General features: G+C 45.0%; 1 protein-coding gene across 1 annotated transcript in view; it reads left to right on the top strand.

Annotated features, from left to right (window-relative positions):
* PRRC2B (proline rich coiled-coil 2B) overlaps positions 1–20840 on the top strand; it is a 139861-nt gene that overhangs the window by 6699 nt on the left and 112322 nt on the right. The window contains exon 2 of the mRNA XM_082657064.1: positions 4821–4888. The gene's annotated coding sequence lies outside the window, so the exon portion shown is untranslated. The remainder of the gene's footprint in view (positions 1–4820; positions 4889–20840) is intronic.

The following is a 20840-nucleotide window of genomic DNA, read 5'->3' as shown; positions in this document are numbered from 1 at the left end:
TTGGACATAACTCTTGGACATCTCAGGTGGGTAAGCAGATCAAGTCTCTTCAATTTCCTTTATTAATGATTTACAGTCCTCAGCATATGTCTTTAACCTCCTTGGTTAGGTTTATTCCTAAGTATTTAATTTTTTGGCTGTGACTTTAAAAGAGATTGGTTTTTTTACATTCCCTTTCTGATATTTCATCGTTAGTGTAAAGAAACTCAACCGATTTCCGTATGTGAATTTTGTATCCTGCTACCTTGCTGAATTTGTTTATCAGTTCCAGTAGTTTCTGTGTAGAGTCTTTAGGGTTTTCTATATATAGTATCACGTCATCTGCACATAATGACAACTTTACCTCTTCCTTTCCAGTTTAGAAAACGTTTATTTCTTTTTCTAGTCTGATTTGCTGTAGCTAGGACTTCCAATACTATGCTGAACAGAAGTGGTGAGAGTGGGCATCCTTGTCTTGTTCCAGATTTTAGCAAGAAGGCGTTCAGCTTTTCACCATTGAGTATTACATTGGCTGTAGGTTTGTCATAAATAGCTTTTATTATGTTGAGATATGTTCCCTCTATACCCACTTTGATAAGAGTTTTTATCATGAATGGATGTTGAATTTTATCAAATGCTTTTTCTGTATCTATTGAGATGATCACGTGATTTTTATCTTTTGTTGATGTGGTGTATCCCATTGATCGATTAGCGTATGTTGAACCATCCTTGTGAACTTGGGATGAATCCCACTTGGTCGTGGTGTGTATGATCTTTTTAATGTGTTGTTGGATTCGGTTTGCTAGTATTTGTTGAGAATTTTTACATCTATATTCATTAAAGTTATTGGTCTGTCATTTTCTTTTTGGTGGTGTCTTTGTCTGGTTTTAGTATCAGGGTGCTGATGCCTTCAAGAATGTCTCTGGGAGTGTTCCCTCCTCTTTAATCTTTTGGAAGAGTTTGAGAAGGATTGGTATAAGTTCTTCTTTGTATGTTTGGCAAATTCGCCTGTGAAGCCATCTGGTCCTGGACTTCTGTTTGTAGGGAGTTTGGGGTTTTTTTGTTTGTTTGTTTTTTGTTTTTTTTGCGGCACGCAGGCCTCTCACTGTTGTGGCCTCTCCCGCTGTGGAGCACAGGCTCCGGACGCGCAGGCTCAGGGGCCATGGCTCACGGGCCCAGCAGCTCCGCAGCATGTGGGATCTTCCCGGACCGGGGCATGAACCCGCGTCCCCTGCATCAGCAGGCGGACTCTCAACCACTGTGCCACCAGGGAAGCCCGAGAACTGTCATTTTTATGCTATCTGACCCTCCTGTCCGTAAGCATGGGTTATCTGTCCTTTTGTTTCAGTCTTCTTTAACTTCTTTCTGTGAACTAGTATAATTTTCTGCCTAATTCTTACCACTAATGAAATTTTAGACTTATTCTTAGATCCTTAAAATTTTCACACTCTTCAGACTGGCCCCACCCCCTTTTTTAAAGTACATTTTCCGTTTGCTTGGTCCTGGTATCTAGAAATGCAGTTAACTTTCGTGTATTGTTCTTATATCTAGGTATCTTGCTAAACTCTCCTTTTTGGTTTTCTATGTCGTTGAGCATATCTGAAATAACGTGTTTTGTTTTCTCTTTCCCAATCCTTGTGTTTTTTAATTTATTTCTTATAGTCTTATAGTTAGGGGAGGATTTCCAGTACTCAGTGTTAAACAAGAGCAATAATGGGAAACATAACATTTCTTAGTTCTAATCTCAGAAGGAATGCTGCTAATCTTTCCCCATTTATCAGGCCAAGGACGTTCCCTTCTATTTCTGAATTACTGAGAAGTGTCTATCACAAATTTATGTTGAACTTTTTAAAATACTTCTTCAGCATCTATTAAGATAATCCTGTAGTTTTTCCTCCTTTAATCAGTTAATGTGTTAAATGACATTGATTTTTCTAATATTAAACCATCTCTTGCAATCGTGGGGTAGAGCTAATTCCATCATGTATATTACACTTTTTTATATACTATTCTATTCAGCTTGCTAATGTGTTAGTAGTTTTGCCCTTATGTTCATGAGTGACATGTGTCCATAATTTTCCTTTCTTGTACTGTTCTTGTCTGGTTTAGTATTCCAGGTTATATCAGCCACGTAGTGCGACTCTCCATCATCTCTTCCCTTGGAAACTGTGTGTGATATTAGAAGGCTCTGTTCCTTAGACGTTCGACAGAACTCACCTGTAGATCACTGACTCCTGGTGTTTTCTTTCACTCTTTTATTCTTTAACATGATACTTAAAAGAATATTTAATTCTCTTTAATAGTTATATTCAAGTGTTCTACTTCTTGGGTCCATTTCGGTAGGTTATATTTTTTCCAAGTTTTGGACCATTCCATCTACATTTTCAAATTTATTGACATAAAGTTATTGGTCGTATTCTTGTACTATCTTTTTATTCTCTGTTCTTTGTAGTTATACCCCTCTTTACGGCCATAATGTTGTGCCTGTGTCTCTCTCCCCTCCTGGTTAATCTTCTCTATAATATTATTTTCTTTTAATCTCCACTCTATCATTAATATCTTCTTCCTTCTACTTTGGTTAGGATTAGTCTATTTCTCTTTGCTTAGCTCTTAGGTTGGGCACTTTTTTACTTTTCAGCCTTTCTTTGTCATATAAACATTTAAACTTTAAAGTTTCCTTGAGGGACCATTTTCGTGCATCCCACACATTTTGTTTGTTTGTTTGTTTGTTTTTTAGTTTTATTTTTTTTATTTGGGGCTGCATTGGGTCTTTGCTGTGGCGCACGGGCTTCTCATTATGGTGGCTTCTCCCGTTGCAGAGCACAGGCTCTAGGTGCGCGGGCTTCAGCATTTGTGGCGCACAGGCTTAGTTGCTCCGTGGCATGTGGGATCTTCCCAGACCAGGGATCAAACCCGTGTCCCCTGCGCATTGGCAGGCGGATTCTTAACCACTGCGACACCAGGGAAGTCCCCATCCCACACATTTTGATAGGCATTATTTTTCGCTTTTTTTCAGTTCTATGTATTTTTATATTTTCATTACGACTGGTTCTTTTATCCATGAGTTACTTGGAAGTCTTTTAGTCAATTTTCCAATATAGGCAGATTTTATAAGACATCTTATTGTTATTAACACATATGAATTGTGGTGAGAGAATTATTTATTTATTTATTTATTTATTTAGGCTGCGCTAGGTCTTTGTTGAGGCATGTGGGATCTTCATTGCAGCTTGTGGACTTCTTAGTTGCAGCATGTGGACTCTTAGTTGTGGCATGCATGTGAGATCTAGTTCCCCAACCAGGGATCGAACCCAGGCCCCCTCCATTGGGGATGTGGAGTCTTACCCACTGGACCACCAGGGAAGTCCCCCGTGGCGAGAGAATGTTTTAGAAGAATAGTATCTTAAATTTTTTTGAAATGTTTAGGGTCTAATTTCGATTGATTGTTGTAAACGTTCCACCTGTAAAGAAAGTAATTTCTCTAGTAATTAGATATAGAATTCTATATATGTCAACTACATCCATCTCGTTATCTGAGCTGATCAGATCGTCTATGTATTTGCTGAGTTATTTTATTTTTATTTTACTTTTTTTGGTAAAGTGATTGAGAGGGATGTGTTGAATCCCTGTGAAAGTGAACTTGTCTGTTTTTCCTTGGTGGTCTGTTAGGTTTTGCCTTAGGTATTTTGAGGTTATTTCAATATATATATTAAGATTAACATATCTATATATAAATATATATATTTAGGGATTGACATATACACACTACTGTATGTAAAATAGATAAATAATAAGAACCTGCTGTAGTGACTTCCCTGGTGGTGCAGTAGTTAAGAATCTGCCTGCCAATGCATGGGACACGGGTTCGATCCCTGATCCGGGAAGATCCACATGCCGTAGAGCAACTAAGCCCGTGCGCCACAACTACTGAGCCTGTGCTCTAGAACCCGCGTGCCACGACTACTGAAGCCCGCACACCTAGAGCCCACGCTCCGCAACAAGAGAAGCCTACACACCACAACGAAGAGTAGCCCCCACTCGCCACAACTAGAGAAAGCCCGTGCACAGCTACAAAGACCCAACGCAGCCAAAAATGAAAATAAATAAATAAATTTATTTTTTAAAAAAACAAAAAAGAACCTGCTGTATAGCACGGGGAATTTTTACTGACTACTCTGTGATGGCCTATATGGGAAAAGAATCTTAAAAAAAAAAGAGTGAAATCTTAAAAAAAAAGAGTGGATATATGTATATGTATAACTAATTCACTTTGCTGTACACCTGAAACTAACACAGCATTATAAATCAACTATACTCCAATAAAAATTTTAAACACAGGGTTTCCCTGGTGGCACAGTGGTTGAGAGTCCACCTGCCAATGCAGGGGACACAGGTTCGTGCCCCGGTCCGGGAAGATCCCTCATGCCGCTGAGCGGCTGGGCCCGTGAGCCATGGCCGCTGAGCCTGCGCTTCCGGAGCCTGTGCTCCGCAACGGGAGAGGCCACAACAGTGAGAGGCCCGCGTACCACAAAAAAAAAAGAAAAAAATTTAAAACACAAAAACAGAAACAAAAAAAACCAGACAGATCAAAATAAAATTTAAAAAATAAACAAATAAATAAAGGTATTTAGGTTTATTACAACTTGTGGATAACTTGAACCTTTTTCATTATGTACTGACCGTCTCTATTCTTGATGATGCTTTTAAAGTACAAGACAAATTTGCCTGATATCAAAATACATGTTTTCATATGTATATATATATGTGTGTGTGTGTGTGTGTGTGTGTTTATGTTTAACCATCCTTTTATGTTTAAACTTTCTGGATCTTTATGTTTTCAGCACATCTCTTCTAAACTACCTCCGTCTGGATTTTCTTTTTCCCGCTCAGCCTGACGGTCTCTTAACTGGTGAGTTGAGTCTATTTACGGCTATTCATATTATGGATATATTTGCACTTGTTTCTACCATCTTTTTTTTTCCATTTTCTATGTGTTCTACCTTCCCTGTTTCTCTCTTCTCCTTTTCTTGCCCTTTCCGGAACTGAGTTTTTAGCTGGCTTTTTCTTTTCACTTTTCTCTTTACTGATTTCTATTGCTTTGTCACTGTCAGAAGGTTGGTAAATTTAGCTTCAAGTCTAAAGGTTACAGGTCTTACCCTCCTTCCCAAACAACACAGGCCTTTAGCTTCAAACCACCTCCATCTGGTTCGTATAGATCACCAAGTAAGCCGAGTGTGTCCTTTTGTTACCCACCCCTGAGGAAACCCCCGTTACTCCACGCAGTATTGGTTTTGTGTGACCTCCACAGTTAGCCCTTTACTATTTACGCTTCCTTCTCAGGCCCTCAGTCACCCCATCATTACCCTTCTTCCTGAAAGTGTACTCCAAGCACATCCTCTAGAGCAGGAGGCAGCAAACCTTGCAACTGTATTTATGTATAAATGCAAATGTCTTCATTCTCATTCTGGCCTTCGTGTCTCGGCTCTTTCGTGTTTTCCCATTCTTCTCTATTTTTTATTGCATTCTGAGAAGGAATTCAAAAATATTTTCTGCTCCACTTGTTTTTGTTCCAGTTGTGTCTCTTTAGTCAATTTACAGTTATTGTGTTCTAAATCTACTCTTCACTCCTAGAAGTACCATCTCTGTTTGTTTCTTAAATCTGCCCACCCATGGGAATTCCCTGGCGGTCCAGTCGTTAGGACTCCGCACTTCCATTACAGGCGGCACGGGTTCGATCCCCAGTCAGGGAACTAAGATCCCTCAAGCCGCTTAGTGTGGCCAAAAGCAAAGACAATCTGCCCATCCATCCCTGATGGTTCCTTTGTGTCTGCTTTATCACTTGCATCCTTGGTCTCTTTACCTTGGTAACACATCTGCTGCTCTACATTCTGGATCTGACCATCCCAACAGCCACTGTCCTTGAACACTCTTGTTTCTACTGACTTGCTTCGTGTGTCATTACTGTTTAAGATCAAGCCATGAGCTTATGAATAATCTGTGAGCATCCCGGGGGCCTCATTGGGCCATGGCATTTTCCTTCAGAGAAGATTGGCTTTGCTTCTGCTCGTAGCCTGGATGTCCACTCCGGGCTCAGAGCTGGAGCCCCAGCTTAGCCCACCACTACCTGCATCCCTTGCCGTTGGACTGGCTTAGGTACCCCACAGCCGTGTTGCCATAGAAATATGGCCTCCGGGCACCCCTGCCTGCCTGGGTGCTCACTAGGCTGGACCATTTTGGGACTCTTTCCAGCTCCCATCCTTATGACCCCAGTACCTGGCTACCGGTCACTCTTCAGTCACTGACGACCCAGATCACATTTGCTTACATGTCTTTTTTGGGGGGTTGGAGTTCCATGGAATTTTCTCCTTTTTATGAGACCTGCAATGCTTCCAAAAATATTCTCCATCTAGGGCCAGTATGGGGAAGGTATATTCCTTAGAGCTCCGAGAGTCATAATTCAAAAGCTGAGGACCTCAGACTTCCCTGGTGGGCCAGTGGTAAAGAATCTGCCTTCCAATGCAGGGGACGTGGGTTCAATCCCTGATCGGGGAACTAAGATCCCACATGCCACGGGGCAACTAAGCCCATGCGCCACAACTACTGAGCCCACGCGCCACCACTAGAGAGCCCGTGTGCCGCAACTAAGACTCGACACAGCCAAAAATAAAATAAATTAAATAAATAAATTTTTATTTTAAAAGCTGAGGCTCTCAGGAGCTGCAATTTGAGCCTGCTCACGTGCAGCTGGAAACCGCCACCCTCTGCTGTGTCTCAGGCTTCTCATGGTTGGTGACTCCGCCGTGACCCCCTGGAGGGCTGACGACTTGTCACGGGCTACGTGCCCCACGCTGAACGGCCAGCCTCCTTTGCTTGTAGAGTTCTCACGCCTCCCTTCGAAAGCTTTCCTGCACCTGCCTTGCTGCCAGACCCTCCGGGGGCACTTGGTGCGGTGGCCGAGTCTGCCTCACCTTTGGGTCCAGGCTCGCTGCGGTTTGTGCAAAGCGCAACCCAGGATCAAAGCGCCGACCCTTCTGTGCTGACTTTGTGCAGGCCTTTTTCTGCATATTTTCTTGGCCACGGTTGGGGTGAGACCGCTGGAGTAGGAAACTGCTGTGTGGACAAGGTGATAAGTGAATTCATTTGAAGGCATGGGACTGTGGCCATGGAGAGCCAGCACGTTGAGGTCAGACAGACTGGGACCCAACCCTGGCTCTTCCACTTAGACCTGGGTGACCCTGGGCTAGTAACCCCATCCGTCTAAGCCTCAGTTTCTTTTTTCTTTTCTTTTCTTTTTTTTCTGACTGTGCCACGTGACATGTGAGATCTTAGTTCCTTGACCAGGGATCAAACCCACGCCCCCTGCATTGGAAGCACGGAGTCGTAACCACTGGACCACCAGGGCAATCTGTAAGCCGCAGTTTCTTCATCCATACGATGAGAATCACGTCAGTCTCCTGATCAGAGAGGCTGGGGACTGTTAACGGTGCTCGTGCACGTGAAGAGGCGGGCGTACACCTGCCGTATAGTTAGTGCTGAATCAACGTGTGTGCACGCCTGCGACCCACAGAGAGAGGTTTCCAGGGGTGCCTTCCGGGTACCAGCTCCATACTTGGCCCTCTGCAAGCATCCAGCTCACAGCCCTGAGAGGTAAGAACTCCCGTTCTCTGTAATTTGAGCCTTGATTCTCTTATCCTAATGGGTTGGACAGACAGGTGTGTGAGGACAGCAGTACTTTGAGACCCTGCCCAGAGGGACCTCCAGCCTCTGGCTGAAAGCCCCGCCCTCCTCACCAGCCACATCCCGGTTCCCGGAGCAAACATCAGGCCTGCAAAGAAGCAGCTGTCCCTCCCCCAGCCCCACCCAACAGGGTCACCTCCTCTGAAGGGTCACGCTCCAGCCTCCCGGGCTTTCTCACACTGGCTGAAGAACCAAGCCAGTTCCGAGGCTTCCTGTTGTGATAACCCCCTTCCTGCCCCTGGAGCGCCCCTTCCCCACTTGGCAAAACTCAGAAGAGGGGCCGGAAGGTGGCAGGCTTTATCTTCCCCTCCTTACAAGGGGCGGCTGGCTTGGAATGTGTTTCCTGATAACGGGTTGTGAGGGGCTGGGGCGGGGCAGGCTGCCCGATGTGTGGGGCTGGCTGATAAGGGCTCTGGAGAGCCTTCAGAGCCAAAGCCCCCTTCGGACAAGCTGTGAGTAGCGTCTAAGGAGGGTCCGGTATTCATAGAATTCCTTCCGTCCATCGGTGTGCAGGGGGCACAAACTTGGGAGGCCAAATGAGCAAGGGGGGCCGGGACAGAGAGGACCCAGTGCAGGGGCCTGAGGATAAGGACACAAATAGAGGAATTCTCTAGGGATGAGATTTTTATTCACTCGTTCATTCCGTCAACAAATGCTGAGCTGAATGTATGTGTTCAGAATCAAGGTTAAGAGTAAGGGCTCTGGACTCATCCAGACCTGGGTTTGAGTCCTAGCTTTATCACCTAGTGGCAGCTGACTTTGCCTTGTGGGCCTCAGTTTCTTCATCTGTAAAATGGGGAGAACAGGCATCTTGTGAGGCTTGGAGGAGATGACGTGTATCTCACTCAGGCCGGGCTCTGGCACCTGGGAGGTCCTCAGTAAATAGTTTTAGACCATGATTGCAGAACTCGAAGGGCCGGGTGGTCAAGAAATGATCCCACCTCCCCCCGCCTTTACAGGGCTATGAGGAAGTCTGCGGCAGCAAGGAGGGTGTTGCACGGGGGATGCAAGGCAGCCTCCTGGAGCCTGGGGCAGGAAGTGGGTACAGAGGGCTGGGAACCAGGGGCTGGGAGGCCTCTCTCCTGCGTCAATTGTCTTCTGATGCATCTGCCTCATTTCACCCTCTGCAGTTTAGCCCCCTCTGTTGCCATGGACACCCCCACATGGGTCCCTCACCACCTCCCTCCCTGAGTCCAGATGCTCTTCCCTTCAGCCAGTGCCCACCCCACACGACCAGAGTCCCCAAGACCCAATTCCAAATGTCTGGGAGAGCTGATCAGTTTGGCCATCGGAGGAGCTCGGCTTCTGTCTGGTCCCCGGCCGAGCCCAATCAGCTGTGGCTGCTGTCTGGGGGCCCACACTGGGCAGACAGTGAGCTCTGTGAGAACCGGACCGAGCTGCCCCCACTGCAGGATGCCCAGCCACAAGGACAGGGCTGGCCCACAGCAGGGCCTCCGGAAAGGGCCTTTTCTGGAAGAGCATCTCCTGCCTCTTAGCTCCTCCTGTGTGCCAGGCCACGGAGGAGCAGTGTCTGAACGGGCTTCCTGCCTCCACTTCGTACGTAGTCCGGTGAAGTGACTTGCCCCCAGGCCACATGACCACTCGAGCACAGGGCCCCCAGCCTGAGGTGGGAAGGTCAGGGGGAGAGAGGATGCTAGAGAGTCAAGAATATCCCTGTCGCGCTCAGCCTCTGGGTCTTGTGATGCCGAAACTCAAGAGCCCCTGACTCAGCAGGATATTAATAAGCCTGGCGGGCTCCCAGGGGGCCAGCTCTGTCAGGGGCAAAAGCGGAAGGACTGCTCCCAGCGCTGTGACCTGGGATCTCCCTCCCCTCATCCACAGCTGGCTCCACAGCACCAGCTCCTTCCCCGGGACCCCCTGGTGACCCCATATCCCAGCCTCTCTAGGTAGGGAGACCCCTCTCCACTGCTCAGTAGACCTGGGTAAACCTCACTGAGTTAAAGGGAACTATCTAAAAGGGACCCAGGAGGATAGAGAGGCAAACAGCATGGGGGAGCGGGGGGCATGTGCTCAACACTTCGGGTTCTGGGGTCAGAGTCAAGTTCAAGCTTTAGCTCTCCCACTGCTAACTTGGAGACTTGGGACAAATTGTTTAACAACGCTGAGCCTGTTTCTTAATCTGTGAAGCGGGGTTCCTAACAGTACCTAGTCCTGGATTTACTGCGAGGACCCAATGAGGTGGTTGTCACAAAGGGCAAGTCCCGGGAATGACAGCTGTTTCTCACCTGTCACCACTGCTGGTCTCAGCTGATGAACTGATTGGTCCATTCCGGATCGGGTTTCTGTCCCACAGCGCTCTCTAGTGGGAAAAGGTGATTATTGCAGAGGTTCCCTACAGGTTGTGTGGGCTTTGCTGCTTCTCAGCCCCAAAAGGTCCAAGAGGTGCCCTTTCTGATTGACTCAAGTTCATGGCCCCTGTGATGCACTGGCAGTGCCGGCAAAGAGGAAGAAGACCCGCTCCCTTCCCTTTGAAGTTCAAAGTACACGACAGCCTGGTTTGGCGTCAAGGACCTATCTAAGTCCTGTCCTGGGTCGTGCCCCCTCCAGCCTGGACAAGCCCCAACCTCCCTGATCCTCACAGACATCATCTACAAACGGGAACACGAAGACTTGAGTGCCATGCACAGGAGCTGGACACTCAGAAGGTGGCAGTGGACAGGTGCCTGCACACCAGCACTTAGGGGCTGTGTGATTCGCTCCAGCCAGAGGCCCTGATGTGGGTAGATTCAGAGAGCACGAGGCCTGGGTCTCTGGGGGTCCCTTTCCAAGGCTGCCCAAGTGGAACATTTGCCAACGGCAGAGCCAGCGTGTCTTCTCGCTGCCTCCTAGCCCTGCCGCTCCCCAGGCTGAGCACCCTGTGCGCTTAAACAGTCATCCGCTTGCCAAGGGTCCCCAGGGAAACCCTCCCGCCTCCCTCGCCCCCACCTAGGGTACTTTCTAGGTCTCTTCTGTTCCCCACCCTGATAAAACCCTTTCCATCTCTGGAGCTGCCGAGGGCAGAATCAGGCCAGTGAGCACAGGCAGCCAGGGAACAGAGCTCGGGGCCGCATGGCAGGTCCTGGTGACCCCACAGGGCAGGCAGTGAGTTCCCCTCTTTGGAGGTGTGTATGCCGAGCAGTCGACCACGTGACCAGAGTGTCAGAGAGCTGAGCCCACTTCTGGAGAGCTGAACGAGCTGAACGAGCTGAACTCAGGGGCCTCTTCCAACCCAGAGGGTCTCTGTTTTCTTCAAAATTAATTTCTACTAACTTATTTTTTTACCAAAGTAATAAAAGAACGGAGTTCAAAAAGAAAAATGTGGGGCTTCCCTGGTGGCACAGTGGTTAAGAATCCGCCTGCCAATGCAGGGGACACGGGTTCGAGCCCTGGTCCAGGAAGATCTCACATGCCGCAGAACAACTGGGCCTGCGTGCCACAACTACTGAGCCTGTGTGCCACAACTACTGAGCCTGCGTGCCATAACTACTGAAGCTCGCACGCCTAGAGCCCGTGCTCCTCAACAAGAGAAGCCACTGCAATGAGAAGCCTGCGCACCGCAACAAAGAGTAGCCCCCGCTCGCCACAACTACAGAAAGGCCGTGCGCAGCAACGCAGCCAAAAATAAATAAATAAAAAATTTTTTTAAAAAAGAAAAATGTGGCACCCCAATGTTCACTGCAGCACTATTTACAATAGCCAAGACATGGAAGCAACCTAAGGGTCCATCGACAGATGAATGGGTAAAGAAGATGTGGTACATATATACACTGGAATATTACTCAGCCCCTAAAGAGAATAAAATAATGCCATTTGCAGCAACATGGATGGACCTGGAAATTATCACACTAAGTGAAGTAAGTCAGAAAAAGACCAATATTATATGATATCACTTATATGTGGAATCTAAAAAATAGTACAAATGAACTTATTTTCAAAACAGAAACAGACTCACAGACATAGAAAATAAACTTGTGGTTACCAAGGGGGAAGCTGGGGTGGGGAAGTATAAATTAGGAATTTAGAATCAGCAAATACAAACTACCATATATAAAATAGGTAAAGAACAAGGATTTACTGTATCTCACAGGGAACTGTATTCAATATCTTATAATAACCTTAGGGAAAAGAATTGAAAAAATATATATATATATACATATATATATAAGTATAACTGAATCACTTTGCTTTACACTTGAAACTAACACAATATTGTAAATCAACTATATTTCAATTTTAAAAAAAGAAACATATGCATAAAAGACATAATGAAAAAGAACCGCCCCACTTCTCCATCTCCCCCAGCTGGTTCCCCAGAGGCACAACCATCAGGTTTCCAGCTGTTTCCCTGAGTATTTTCCTCCATCTTTCCTAATAACATGTTTATCCAGCTCTTTCTTGATTTATCAGTTTCCAACCTTACCTGTTAACTTCCCATCATGACACCTAAGGACTTAACTTTCTCACCTACCCCCTACCCCCACTGCTGACCTTCCCTGTATCCCCCCCACCAAATGCTACAACCCACCCCCCAAAATGGTTTCTTCACAGGTCTGGTAATAACCAGAGTTTATCATGATTATGCAAGTATTCTTCCCTGCTGAATCAAGTATTTCACTAAGATCTAGTGAAAAGGCTACAGATTTTTTTAAAAACTTTTTTTTTAAGATTTTTTTTGACGTGGATCACTTTTAAAGTCCTTATTGAGTTTGTTACAATATTGCTTCTGTTTTATGTTTTGGTTTTTTGGCCGCGAGGCGGCGTGTGGGATCTTAGCTCCCCGACCAGGGATCGAAACCACACCCCCTGCATTGGAAGACAAGTCTTAACCACTGGACCACCAGGAAGTCCTAAAAAAGGCTACAGGTTTTTACCGAGCACATATTACGTGCTTCCCGCTGGGGACTCGGCAGTGAACCAAACCAGGCATGTGCTTACTTTACAATGGGGAGAGGGGTGGTGGTGATATATATGTAAACAAATAAATATGTAACATTTCATGTGATGAATTCTGTAAAGAAAAGTAAAAGGGGTTAAGGGAGGGTGAAAAGTGACAGATATACTATTTGAGGCCACATGAGAGGGTTCCATCCTATTTAACATTTAACTGGACTTTTCCTTGAATGTCATATTTTCTTTTTTTTTTTTTTTTTTGCGGTACGCGGGCCTCTCACTGCTGTGGCCTCTCCCGTTGCGGAGCACAGGCTCCGGACACGCAGGCTCAGCGGCCACGGCTCACGGGGCCAGCCGCTCCACGGCATGTGGGATCTTCCCGGACCGGGGCACAAACCCGTGTCCCCTGCATCGGCAGGCGGACTCTCAACCACTGCGCCACTAGGGAAGCCCCGTATTTTCTCTTTTTTTTCTTGCCTTTCCTTAGTTCGAAATATCTTGTATAACATGAGCATGTCCCCACGGTTCTGACCCCACTGTCACATGTCTCTTGGGGAGTTTCCACACACGCACCAGTGATCCATTTCTCCCGAGGAGGCCTTCCTCTCCCACCAGCCAGCCTCCTGTTCCTCCAGGGCCTGCTGCCCGCTCTCCTCCCAGGGCTGGAGCCTGCTTTCCAACGGTAAGTGCTGTGGAGAGGGGCTCAGAAGAGCCAGGAGGAGGCCTGCACTTTTATTTTTTATTTTATTTTATTTTTAAAATTGTTTTAGCTATTGTAGTTCCTTTGCCTTTCCACATACATTTTATTTATTATTATTTTTAAAATTTATTTATTTTCGGCTGCGTTGGGTCTTCGTTGCTGCACGCAGGCTTTCTCTAGTTGCGGCGAGCGGGGTCTACTCTTCGTTGCGGTGCACGGGCTTCTCATTGCAGTGGTTTCTTTTGTTGCAGAGCACGGGCTCTAGGTGCATGGGCTTCAGTAGTTGTGGCAAGTGGGCTTCAGTAGTTGTGGCTCGTGGGCTCTAGAGCACAGGCTCAGTAGTTGTGGTGCACGGGCTTAGTTGCTCCGCGGCATGTGGGATCTTCCCAGACCTGGGCATGAACCCGCGTCCCCTGCATCGGCAGGCGGACTCTCAACCACTGCGCCACCAGGGAAGCCCTTAACCATTTTTAAGTGTACATCTCGATGACTTTAAGTATACAGGCATCCCTCAGTTTATTGAATTTTGCTTTTTTAAGCTTCTTGGATGTGGCACTTTTTACCAGTTGAAGGTCTTTGGCAGCCCTGCATGGTCAGATGACGATTCTCATTGTGGTTTTGATTTGCATTTCTCTAGATGAATGACGTTGAGCATCTTTTCATGTACTTATTGGCTATGTGCGTATCTTTTTAAAAATTTTTTTAGCAGTTGAGTGATTTTTATTATAGTCACTTAGACGTTAGTTTGTATAGTTAGGAAGAACAGTGTTCTCACAGATCAAGAATAACTGAAGCAGTAGTAATTGATTGCTGTAATGACTTCATTCTGATTTTGTCAACTACAGCTGACCCTTGAACAACAAAGATTTGAACGGAGTGCGTCCACTTATAGGCAGATTTTTTTTTTTTTTTTTTTTTGCGGTACGCGGGCCTCTCACTGCTGTGGCCTCTCCCGTTGCGGAGCACAGGCTCCGGACGTGCAGGCTCAGCGGCCATGGCTCACGGGCCCAGCCGCTCCGCAGCATGTGGGATCTTCCCAGACCGGGGCACGAACCCGGGTCCCCTGCATCGGCAGGCGGACTCTCAACCACTGCGCCACCAGGGAAGCCCAGCAGATTTTTTTCAATAACTACATACTATAGCACTATTGTATATATTTTTTGGAGAAATGTCTATTCAAGTCCTTTGCCCACTTTTTCATTGGGTTATCTTTTTGTTGTTGAGTTGTAAGCGTTCTTTCCATATTCTGGATATTAAACCCTCATCAGATATGATTTACAAATATTTTCTTCTATGGGTTATCTTTTCACTCTCTCGATAGTATCTTTTTTTTTTTTTTTTTTTTTTTGCGGTACGCGGGCCTCTCACTGCTGTGGCCTCTCCCATTGCGGAGCACAGGCTCTGGACGCGCAGGCTCAACAGCCATGGCTCATGGGCCTAGCCGCTCCGCGGCATGTGGGATCTTCCCAGACCAGGGCACGAACCCGTGTCCCCTGCATCGGCAGGCGGACTCTCAACCACTGGGCCACCAGGGAAGCCCTCGATGGTATCTTTTGATGCACAAAAGTTTTTGTTGGTTTTTTTTTAACATCTTTATTGGAGTATAATTGCTTTACAATGGTGTGTTAGTTTCTGCTTTATAACAAAGTGAATCAGCTATACATATATCCCCATATCTCCTCTCTCTTGCGTCTCCCTGCCACCCTCCCTATCCCACCCCTCTAGGTGGTCACAAAGCACCGAGCTGATCTCCCTGTGCTATGCGGCTGCTTCCCACTAGCTATCCATTTTATATTTGGTAGTGTATATATGTCCATGACACTCTCTCACTTCGTTCCAACTTCCCCTTCCCCCTCCCCGTGTCCTCAAGTCCATTCTCTACGTTTGCGACTTTATTCCTGTCTTGCCCCTAGGTTCATCAGAACCAATTTTTTTTAGATTCCATATATATGTGTTAGCATATGTTATTTTTCTCTTTCTGACTTACTTCACTCTGTATGACAGATTCTAGGTCCACCCACCTCACTACAAATAACTCATTTTCGTTCCTTTATATGGCTGAGTAATATTCCATTGTATATATGTGCCACATCTTCTTTATCCATTCATCTATAGATGGACACTTAGGTTGCTTCCATGTCCTGGCTATTGTAAATAGAGCTGCAATGAACATTGTGGCACATGTCTCTTTTTGAATTATGGTTTTCTCAGGGTATATCCCAGTAGTGGGATTTCTGGGTCAGATGGTAGTTCTATTTTTAGTTTTCTAAGGAACCTCCATACTGTTCTCCATAGTGGCTGTACCAATCTACATTCCCACCAGCAGTGCAAGAGGGTTCCCTTTTCTCCACACCCTCTCCAGCATTTATTGTTTGTAGATTTTTTGATGATGGCCATTCTGATACCTCACTGTAGGTTTGATTTGCATTTCTCTAATGATTAGTGATGTTGAGCATCCTTTCATGCGTTTGTTGGCAGTCTGTATATCTTCTTTGGAGAAATGTCTATTTAGGTCTTCTGCCCATTTTTGGATTGGGTTGTTTGTTTTTTTGATATTGAGCTGCATGAGCTGCTTGTAAATTTTGGAGATTAATCCTTTGTCAGTTGCTTCATTTGCACATATTTTCTCCCATTCTGAGGGTTGTCTTTTCATCTTGTTTATGGTTTCCTTTGCTGTACAAAAGCTTTTAAGTTTCATTAGGTCCCATTTGTTTATTTTTGTTTTTATTTCCATTCCTCTAGGAGGTGGGTCCAAAAGGATCTTGCTGTGATGTATGTCATAGAGTGTTCTGCCTATGTTTTCCTCTAAGAGTTTTATAGTGTCTGGCCTTACATTTAGGTCTTTAATCCATTTTGAGTTTATTTTTGTGTATGCTGTTAGGGAGTGTTCTAATTTCATTCTTTTACATGTAGCTGTCCAGTTTTCCCAGTACCATTTATTGAAGAGGCTGTCTTTTCTCCATTGTATATTCTTGCCTCCTTTATCAAAAATAAGGTGACCATATGTGATGCACAAAAGTTTTTAATTTTAATGAAGTCCAATTTATCTATTTTTTGTTTTGTTGCCTGTGCTTTTGGTGTCACTGCCAAATCCAAGAGATCATTGCCAAATCCAACTCAGGCAGATTTTCTCTTGTGTTTTCTTCTAAGACTTTTATAGTTTTTCCTCTTAAATTCAGGTCTTTGATCCATTTTGAGTTAATTTTTGTAGATAGTGTAAGATAAATGGCCAACTTCAGCCTTTCACATGTGGATATTCAGTTTTCCCAGCACCTTTTATTGGAGAGACTTCTTTCCCAACGAAGGGTCTCAGCATCCTTGCTGAGCATCAATTGACCATAGATGTGACTGTTTAGCTCTGGGTTCTCTCTGTTCCCTTGATCTGTGTGTCTAGCCTTATACCAGTACCACCTATTTGATTACTGTCGCTTTGTAGTAAGTTTTGAAATCGGAAAGTGTGAGTCCTCCAAATTCGTTCCTCTTTTTCAAGATTGTTTCGGCCATTCTGGGTCCCTTAAAATGAAATATGAATTTTAGGATGGATTTTTCCATTTCTGCAGAAGCACCATTGACGTTTCGGTAGAGATTGCATTGAATCTGTACATTTCTTTGGGTAGTGTTGACATCTTAACAATACCGTCTTCCAATCCAGTCACACGACATGTCCTTCCATTTACGTAGATCTCCTTTCATTTCTTTCAGGAATATTTTGCAGTTTTCAGTGTACAAGCCTTACACTTCCTTCACTGAATTTATTCCTAAGTATTTTATTCTTTCTTTATGTGATTATAAATTCATAATTGTTCTCTTCATTTCATTTTCGGATTGATCATTTCAGCATACAGAAATACAACTGATGTCTGAATGATGATTTTATATCCTACAACTTTGCTGAATTCAGTTATAGCTCGAATAGGTTTATTGTAGACCCTTCTAGGATTTTCTAGGTATAAGATCATGTCCTCTGCGAATAGAGAGAATTTCACTTCTTCTTTTCCAATTGGGATTCCTTTTACTTTTTGTGCTTTTGCCTAACTGCTCTGGCTAGAATTTCCAGTACAACGTTGAGTAGAAATGGCAAAAGCGGCATCCTTGCCTCGTTTCTGCAGAACCTGAGCCTTAAACCTATGCCAGACTCTCTCTTCTAGTTCAACCTGATTCTTGGTTCAGGCAGGAGATTAAAGTGTGTGCTTCTAATGCTAAAGGAACAGGTGGAAAGGGAAGAAGCCAGTCCATTAACCAGCTGTGTAGGCTTGTGGTATTTTTGTCCCACCCAAATGCCCTAATGGAGGGGTGAGAGGCAGCACTTGTCTCAGCTGTGGAATGAAGTCGAATTTTGGACAAGTGCCCCAAAGCCTTTGCCCTTGAAGGCTGAGTCACTGATGGAGGACAGCCTGGCCGCCTGATGGGCCCAGGGGAGCTGTGACGGTGCAGTGGCACTGTGAGCCCCTGCTCTTCCAGGGGTGTGTCTTGGAGGAAACCCTTGACCACATTAATATAATATATTGAACAACCCACAAGAAAATGAAGTTTAAAGGGTGGAATAAAATAAATAGTATTTTTAAAGGATTTGCACTTTATTTTCTTTTTAACATACAAAAACATTTCAGCCCTCACATTTAAATAGGACTTATAATATTTAATAAGATAGCTATAATAATATACTTTATTTTCTTAAGTCTTGGTTTAATGCTTTCATAGAGCTAGACCCCCAAATTCAGTTCAATACTTGGCCCTAATGTCCATGACAACTGGAAAAGACACTCATCAGGGGCTTCCCTGGTGACACAGTGGTTGAGAGTCCACCTGCCGATGCAGGGGACGCGGGTTCGTGCCCCGGTCCGGGAAGATCCCACATGCCGCGGGGCGGCTGGGCCCGTGAGCCATGGCCGCTGAGCCTGCGCGTCTGGAGCCTGTGCTCCGCAACCGGAGAGGCCACAACAGTGAGAGGCCCGCGTACCCCCCCCCCCCAAAAAAAAACCAAACAAGACATCAGGACACATACTAGGTCTGAAAGGAAGAAGAGCCCCCTTGCCATGCCCAGAAAATCATGCCACTATTTTTTTTTCAGTTCCATCTACCAATTACACAAAAGTTCTTGGTTGTTAACCTCAGCTTGTTAACTTTCTTTTTTTTAAACTCTGCATTATGCAGAATTGTGAATATATCCAAGAGTAGACACAGTAGTATAGTAAACCTCCATCGAACCTAATACCCAGCTCCATCCGTCCTCAACCAAGCCTGCCCCATCCACTCCCTGGCTCCCATGTTATTTTGTTTAAAAGCCAAACATTGTATCATTTCATCCACAAATAATTCTATATGTAGCTCTCAAAAATGTTTTAAGAAAACACACCACCACCAATATCACACTTAAAATAATAATTCCTTAATATTATCCAATATCCAGTCTGTTCAAATTCCTTGTCGTCTCACAAATATCATAATTGCATAAGATGATGATTATTATTAATAAGGATACAAATAAGGTCACAAGGTGGTTGATTGATATGGTGGTGGGTTTACTTTTTTGTGTGTGGTAAAATACATGTAACTGATTGATACGGTTTTAAGTGACTTTTAGTCTATAGGTTTCCCGTTCATATTCCCTCCCTCCCTCTTCCCCTCTGTCCCCTCCTGTGTTAGTCGGCTCAGGCTGCCATAACAGAATACCACAGATCGAATGGCTTAAACCACAGAAATGTATTTTCTGACCGTTCTGGAAGTTGGAAGTCCAAGATCAAGGGCCAGCACGGTTGGTTTCAGGTGAGGCCTCTCTTCCTGGCTGTCAGACAGCCCCTCCTCACTATCAGATTAGGGCCCTAACCTATGACTTCATTTAACCTTAATCACCTCTTTTAAAAAGCCCCGTATCCAAATATAGTCACATTAGGGGTTAGGGCTTCTACATATGAATTGCCGGGGGACAAAATTCAGTTGGTAACACCCCCCCCCCACCGCCCGCCTTTGCAATTTGTTAGAGAAATGTGATCATTTGTCCTGGAGAGTTTCCCACACTTTGGATTATGCTGACATCACCCCCTTGAAACTTTAGTGTGTTCCTTTGTCCTCTACCACTCCTATAACTTGAGGGCTGCATCTAGAGGCGTCGATGAGATTCAGGTTCAGGATCTTAGTTCCCTGACAGGGGCTTGAACCCATGCCCCCTGCTGTGGAAGCACGGAGTCTTAACAACTGGACCACTAGGGAAGTCCTGAGATTCAGGTTTGGTTTTTCTGCTTGTGAAACTATTTACTAGGAGATGTAGTTTTATTGCGTCAAGAGACACATGATGTCTGGTTTGTCTTTCTTTTTGTGAGATTAGCAGATGTTGATGTTGAATACCTAGTTTTGACTAATAAGGTTCATTTTCCATGATGTCAACTAGCTGTCCTGACAAACTAAAAAGGTGTCACATTCCTATGTTATTAATAAATGGATTGAAAATCCCCTTAAATTGTTTGGAAGATTTTTAAACAAATTAGGAAATTCCATTTTCGAGTTCTTTAAGCTTGCAGATAAAAGAGCTTTTATATGTGACCAAATCATATAATAAAAGAAACATTCCCAAACATCCATTTTTCACCATGCCCTCTGAATAGCAAAAATTTCTGTCAGAACAGTTTTTGTACCATTCTGTGCTAAAATGGCCCATTAAATTTCAGACAGCATATTTGTTTGTCTATATGTTTATTGTGAAGTTTCTATTGAATAGCACACTCCTGACATCTACATGTCATCATTGAAAAGACCAGTAAACTTGAAACACACAATTTTTTGTAAAAGAAAAATGCAAAACTCATGTTGAAGTGAGAGAGTCCTTGTAGAGTCTTTACCTTGAGATGACCGATGAGCTTTTCTGTGGTACAAAAATTGCTATGGTCACTCCCCTCCTCTTTGAAAAGTATTGAAAGAGTCTAGGGCTTCCCTGGTGGCGCAGTGGTTGAGAGTCCGCCTGCCGATGCAGGGGATGCGGGTTCGTGCCCCGGTCTGGGAAGATCCCACGTGCCACGGAGCGGCTGGGCCCGTGAGCCATGGCCGCTGAGCCTGCGTGTCCGGAGCCTGTGCTCCGCAACGGGAGAGGCCAGAACAGTGAGAGGCCCGCGTACCGCAAAAAAAAAAAAAAAAAGAAAGAAAGAGTCTACTATTTCAAGTGTAATTTGTGCCCTCCTGGCTTCATTTCTTTCCCAGGAATGAGACATTGAGTGACTTGCATGTTGCTGCCACCTCCGTAACCACACCCCAGGATCCTTGCTTTATTCTAGTCCGAAGCAGCTGCTCCGTCAATAATTATACTTTTCCTGTGAAGCGTAGTTTTTATTAAATGAGTCACTTGCTGCTGAGGCTATATCTCCTCTAGTTCATCTCTGTTTGGGGGACTCACAAAAATTAAGTACTGCTTTGATCTTTCATTATAGAAGCAGAATCTAGCAAATGTCACCTGCAGAGACACCCTAAAAACATCTGTAAAATCCATCTGACTGTATGGTACCCTGCATATTTCGCCCCGATATGTGTTCCCTCAGCCGTGCTT

This window comes from Grampus griseus (assembly GCF_964374135.1).
Source record: "Grampus griseus genome assembly, chromosome: 6".
Taxonomy (NCBI): Eukaryota; Metazoa; Chordata; class Mammalia; order Artiodactyla; family Delphinidae; genus Grampus; species Grampus griseus.
Note: the sequence above shows the minus strand (reverse complement) of the source record. Positions and strands in the feature narration are given on the sequence as shown.